This window comes from Misgurnus anguillicaudatus, chromosome 1 (genome assembly GCF_027580225.2).
Source record: "Misgurnus anguillicaudatus chromosome 1, ASM2758022v2, whole genome shotgun sequence".
NCBI classification, from domain to species: Eukaryota; Metazoa; Chordata; class Actinopteri; order Cypriniformes; family Cobitidae; genus Misgurnus; species Misgurnus anguillicaudatus.
In genome coordinates this window covers 6,706,306-6,713,078 of record NC_073337.2, presented here as the reverse complement: position 1 = coordinate 6,713,078, position 6,773 = coordinate 6,706,306, and positions in this window count along the sequence as shown.

The window sequence follows — 6,773 nt, the reverse complement described above, 5'->3', positions numbered from 1 at the left end:
GAGAACTCGCCTCTGAAACCGATTGTTTCTAAAAACTCCGGCCAGAGTGGAGATCTTGAAAATCTTCGGTTGCACGGTTGCATGTACACTGAGATAAATGGATGTTTAAGCAGGCAACGTCACAGAGTATGCGCCAGAGCTCGCACCTACGTCAAAAGTGCGACCTATGTTTACATGTGTGACTGCTACTCTGAACGCTTCCAAGATCACATTTATGTTCGTGCAAACTTGTTTCGTGTGTTTGTATTTGCAAATACAGCTGCTCCATTATGTAGAGGAGCAGAGACGAGTGCTCGGAGATCAGCAATTTTACGCGTGTTTGACTTCATGCGGCGCTGCATGAACCGACAGACGGATGATGTCAAAGTATCCTCAACTCGCTCTCGCGGTACTTTGACGTCATCGATCACCTACTGCAACAACACCTCCCTCCAACATGAAGAACCAGTTGGCGTCACGACCAGCGCTGCCGGTGATTGGCTTACGTGGGCTTGAGCTTCTCTTGACGGCATATATGCACGGGTAAGTGTACATAAACACTTTTCTGAAAACTGACATGTGTGCACGATATTATTTTTGAAACCGGAGAGCTTGAAATGTCCGTTTATGAAAATAGCCGCCCACGTGTAAACATAGCCACAGACATCCTACCTACCTCAGTCTTTACATTCTTTTCCGACATCCCTCCACCACCCCAACTCGCCACTCTAATCTGTTCTATCCCACTTTGGGATGGGGGAATTTTGGCTCGACACATAAGTCAGATGCAAATTATTATGAGCATAAATGCATACAGTTGTGCTGATAAGTTTACATACCCTGGAAAATTTATGATTTCTTTGCCATTTTTCTGAGAATATGAATAACAAAAAAAATTATTTCACACATGATTAGCAGTGGCGGCTGGTGACTTCTTTTTCTGAGGGCGCATTATGCGAAGTTCGTCACAACATGTATGTATCCCGTCATGTGTGTGGTACATAATTTCAAAATATGTGTTGTGCGCTTTGAGAGATCGTGTGTGCATCACGTCTCATGCCAAAATAAGTGCCTGCTGCAGACGCGTCAAAGGGTTTATGATAAAAGAGACGATCATGTTTTCCAGATACTCGCATAATCTCATGCCTAATCAGAGTTTAATGTTAAGGGAGTGCCTTTTGGAACATGAGCGTCTCTTTTATCATAAACGGTTTTGACGCTAGTGCAGCAGGCTCTTATTTTGACAAAACACGTGATGCACACATGATCTCTCCACACCCATGACACATATTTTGGAAAATGGAACCACACACATGATACTCCGAACACTTATTTTGAATTCGCGCCCCTCGGATGAGAAGTCACGAGCCGCCACTGATGGTTAGTGTTTGGCTAAAGTCATTTATTATCAATCAACTTACTCATTTTAAATCATAATGACAACAAAAACTACCCAAATGACCCTGATCAAAAGTTTACAAACCCCAGTTTTTAATACGGTGTATAGTTTCCGTGCACTTGAGGCATTTTGCACATTTGTTCTGCACTTTGTTACTTCTGACCTTATTTTATAAAAAATGTTTATTTATTATAAACGTAAATTCTGATCTAATATAAGTCTGTAAATTTTGGATTGCTTTTCGTTGTATCAATGTTGCGCTATTTCATGCTGGCCATGCTTGCGCATGCAATTTAGCCGAACGTGCTAGGTGCTCTGCCTCTCATATTTAGGAGTTCATCAAACTAAACATTAAAAAACTGATGTTTTTCGACGGGTATAACTTTTTAAGAGTGGTTATCTTGTCAAAAGTTAAACTACAAAACAGGTAAGCCATTTCTTTAAATGTCGGTGGTGAAGCAGAAAATATCTGCAATAAACATTTATGCCTGACACGACTGTCTTTCTTGTGATTTAATAATATGGTCGGTGTTCACTTTCAAATGATAGCAAAGAGATTCCTGAAATAAATAATATCATCAGGTCTTTCTGTATCGAAAGGGAATACAGAGTTGATCAAAGTCAAAGCAAGCAAGCAGGTATTTCTGTGCTAAATAATAATGCATAGTGTTTATAAAATCATTAATTTCAGTGTTTTTCTTGTTATAAATTAACATTTAATGAATTGTATATAAAGCTTAGTTTTTATAATTTACACTAACAATCACAAATTATTTGTCATTTCTCATTTGTCATTTTTTTTGTTATGCCTGCCTTGACGCGCTAAATCTCCAAATTTCCAAGGCAGGATCACCTTTGTTATTTTTTTTAGGTTTAGTTATCAAAAAGTTTTTTGTGTGTGTGATATTCTGTAGATCGTGGCTTTAAAATGTTATGAGGAATAATTTCAACAAAGGTTGCCTTCACATTTTACCTTAAATATATAAATGCATCGTCAGTTTTGTCTTCCTTCATCACTTGAAAGACAGTTTTGGTCACTTTATAAGTTGTTTATGTGTGCTGCTTGTGAAAGAAAATTAAAGTTACCGATTTGAAACTGGTCTGGCCCCCTCACAACCCATGTACACACACATAGATGATTTGACTATTGGTCGACTATGGAAAGATTCGACAATTCTGATTCGAATATGTAAATCCTTAGTCGAGGACACCCCTACTTCTCAGATGGAAAAGCTGCCCATTCTCCAGTTCCTGTAAATTCTTGGGCTGTCTTGAATGAACTGCAAGTTTGAGATCTCTCCAGAGTGGCTCAATGATATGGAGGTCAGGTTCTGCTGTAGCCAATGACAGATTGACTTGGCCTTGTGTTTTGGATCATTGTCAAGTTGGAATGTCCAAGTGCATCCCATGCGCAGCTTCTGGGCTGATGAGTGCAAATTCCAGTATTTTTCCAGGGTTTGAGGCTTGTCTCTGTGCTGTTGGGCATATTGTAAGCAGCATACTTTGTAGGATTTGCATAGTAACTGCTTTCTTCTGGCAACTTGACCATTTACATGTTTTCAGAGAGTCCTGTATTTCACTTGAAATTATTTGTGGGGTTTTCTCTGCATCCCAAACAATTTTCCTGGCAGTTGTGGCTGTGGCCTAAACAGAACACCTAATTTTTCACATTTTCTTACAGTTTGAACACTGCTGATTGGCATTCTCAATTCCTTGGATATCTTTTGATATTCCTTTCCTGTTTCATACGGTTAAAACTACCTTTTCCCGAAGATCCTTTGACAATTCTTTTGCTTTCCCCATGACAAGAAACGTCAATGCAGCACTGGATGAAAGATGCAAGGGTGTGTTCAGAAACTCATTGACCTTTTATACACACTAATTACAAGAAAATAAATACACTGCTGTATACTGCTGTCTAATCAGTTGTTTGTCAAATGGTTCCTTTAACCCTTGTGCATCCTTGAGGGTATTTTTGTCCTTTTCAGTTTTGTTTTTTGATAACTTTGCCTGCGTTAATGCTAACTGCATAAAATTTGCCACAGGTGTGCAATTTTATTGGAATTTTAAGTTTTCACCTTCATTTCCTTTACAAATCTATTTTCTACTAGGTACACAAAATACTTCCTCTCAGGACCTTTTGGACAAAAATGTCCCCATTGAAACCCATTAAAACTGCAATTTTTAATCCCGGTGCCATTCAACTATAAAATTATGCAATCTTTGTTAACAGGCTTTCATTCTGTTGGCAAGGCTTCAAAATTTAAATTTATACTATTTTTTACCAGATGGTGCCATTTTTTAAGGTTTGGCATATAAAGCAAATTATCGCTTTATTGTTGTTTTCTGCTTATGCATATTATAAAGCCAATTAAATATATTATGAAGCTATAATTGTGTGGGTGTGTTGGTATGGATGTCAGAGGGTGGTTTGTATGTGTGTACTGAAAATTTTATGTGTGTGTGTGTGTACCTGGTAATTATCACGTTGTGGTGACCAATTGTCCACACAAAGATAGGAATAACAGTATTTTTGTGACCTTGTCAGGCATAAATGAGAAAACAAGCTTATAAATCAAACAGAATGATGTTTCTTGAAAATGTGAAGTAGTAGAAGGGTTTCTGTGATGGTTGGGGTTAGAGAATGGGGTAGGTAAGGGGAATAGAATATACAGTTTGTATGGTATAAAATGCATTACGTCTATGAAATGTCCCCACAAAACATAGAAACCAGAATGTGCGTGTGTGTGAGCGTGTGTGAACAGTTTGAATGAAAAACAAATATTGTACTGGAAATCACAAGACATTTGAAGGGTTAAATTTTGAAAATTAATGAATGTTTGGTCATTGTGATTAGAGCTGATGCTGGTTAAAAGATGGCATCAGTGAAAGTGGAAAAATTATTAATCTATAATATTTTTATGACACTTTTTTGACATGGACATTTTTGTCCTTTATGGGCCTGAGAGGTAACTTTTTTTTTAATCTGATACTGCATAAAAAATATGAATGCATAAAAATTAATGTTGTTTTTAATCATTGACATATCCAAGGCTGTAAAAAAAATCTGCTTAGCATTTTGTAAATTGAAAATAATTACATTTTTTCTTTTTTTCATAAAAACAGCAGTGACATTGTGTAAACAAACCAGCATTTAAAGGGTTAAAATTCTGAAAATTAATGAATGTTTGGTCATTGTGATTAGAGCTGATGTTGGTTAAAAAATGGCATCAGTGAAAGTGGAAAGAATATTAATCTATAATATTTTTATGACACTTTTTGGACATGGACATTTTCGTCTCCTGTGAACCGATGTGTAACTTTTTTTAATTGAGGCACAAGGGTTAAGCCATTTATTTATAGTAAAAAATGTAAATAATTTATGTTGTACCAGCATTATCTCAAAGTATCTTTCTCTTTTTTTAAGAAACCCAGAAAAAAACAAAAGTTTGTGTGTGACCCAGAAATAGGGGTTGAAACAACCCAACATCAGTTAAATTATAACTCAACGGGATGTGTTTTTCTCTTTTTTTGACCCAACACTGGTTTGAAGCTAACCCAGCATTTTTACAGTCCTTAGAACAACAAGGAAATGTGTGTTGAAAATGCTTTAAAAAGAACATTGGATATCACACCAAATTTATTGTTGTATGTGTCTAAAATATACTTTGGTTATGTTTATATTAACTTTCACGTAAAAAAAACAATATACAACATGGCTCATCAAAAACATATTATTCATTTTGATTTTTTCCATTTGCTGATTTCCATAACCTGGGCAAATGCAAACTACTTTTACTGAATATTTATGTGTGCAAATACAACACAGAATGGGTTTTATTATTTACTTCACCTTTATTTGGTTGCATATCGTGGAAATCAATCGCTTGTTTTTTTTCCATTTGCTGATTTCCATTACCTGGGCAAATGCAAACTACATTTACTGAATATTTTTGTGTGCAAATACAACACAGAATGGGTTTTATTATTTACTTCATCTTTATTTGATTGCATATCTTGAAAATCAATAGCTTGTTTTTTTTCCATTTGCTGATTTCCATTACCTGGGCAAATGCAAACTACTTTTACTGAATATTTATGTGTGCAAATACAACACATAATGGGTTATATTATTTACTTCATCTTTATTCGATTGCTTATCTACACATTAAAAATGACAGTAATGTGTTATTGACATTGTAGACTAATTAATTCATCATAGGAGAATGCAATACATGTTTTGAGTGTATCATACAGTTTATACCACTATTTATAACATGGGTCTGTTGAATGCTGTATTCTGATTGGCTGAGAAATGTTCTATGGGTGTTGATTATTTTTCTGTAAACCGCACACCTAACTTTTCCAATGTCTTAAAAATAGGCACCAGAGCAATGTTTGTGGTAACCGTGGTATAAGCGGAATAATTGACTCCGGTCCTTTGAATTATTTGAAAATAATGCACACCTGCGGTGTAATGGCACTCCGCTTCGCGTCGTGCCGCATGACCACCTTGGTGTGCATTATTTTCTTATAATTCAATGGCCCGTCGTCAATTATTCCTTACATAACTTATTCCAAAACAGTAACAACAGAAGCTCAGTTCTGGACCCTTTGGTCTCTTGCATAAATGAGTACATCCCCTTTGAAAAGTAACATTTTAATCAATATCTGAATGAACACAAAACAATTGTCCGAAATGTTGACAAAACTAAGTTTAATATAACATCTGTTTAACTTAAAACATGAAAGTAAAGTTAATAATTTAATTTAAAATACACATTTTTCAGTTTAACTCAAATTAGGGTGATGCAAAAATGAGTATACCCCACTGAAAGTGTCTGAAGCAAAGCAAAATTTTAGACTACAGATGTCTAATTTAACAAGAATTCAACCACATGTGAGTCTAATTACTCATTACACGGGTGTCCAGCAGACAGTTGACTATAAATGGGTGTTAGGCTACATCCCATTTCATGCTGTCAGCAATGGCACAACATGGAAGAGAAATGTCCCAAGACCTGAGAAAGAAAATTATTTCTCTACACCACAAAGGTGAAGGCTACAAGAAGATCAGCAAAGTTTTACTTATCAGTCAGAAAGAATACTGTAGCAAAAGTGGTACAACATTTTTAAAAAAGATGGAACCGCAACCATCTTACAGAGACGTCCAGGTTGTCCAAGGAAGTTAACACCTCGAGAGTAGCGTATTCTGATGAGAAGGGTTGAAGAAAATCGGCATGCAAGTTCACTGCAGTTATCTAAAGAAGTAGAAAGCCAAACTGGAAAGACTATTTCCCATGACACAATATGGCATACACTGCACAGGAATGCCATGCATGGGTGCCGTCCATGAAAGAAAATTCTCCTAAAGGCCAGGGCCAAAATAGCCCGC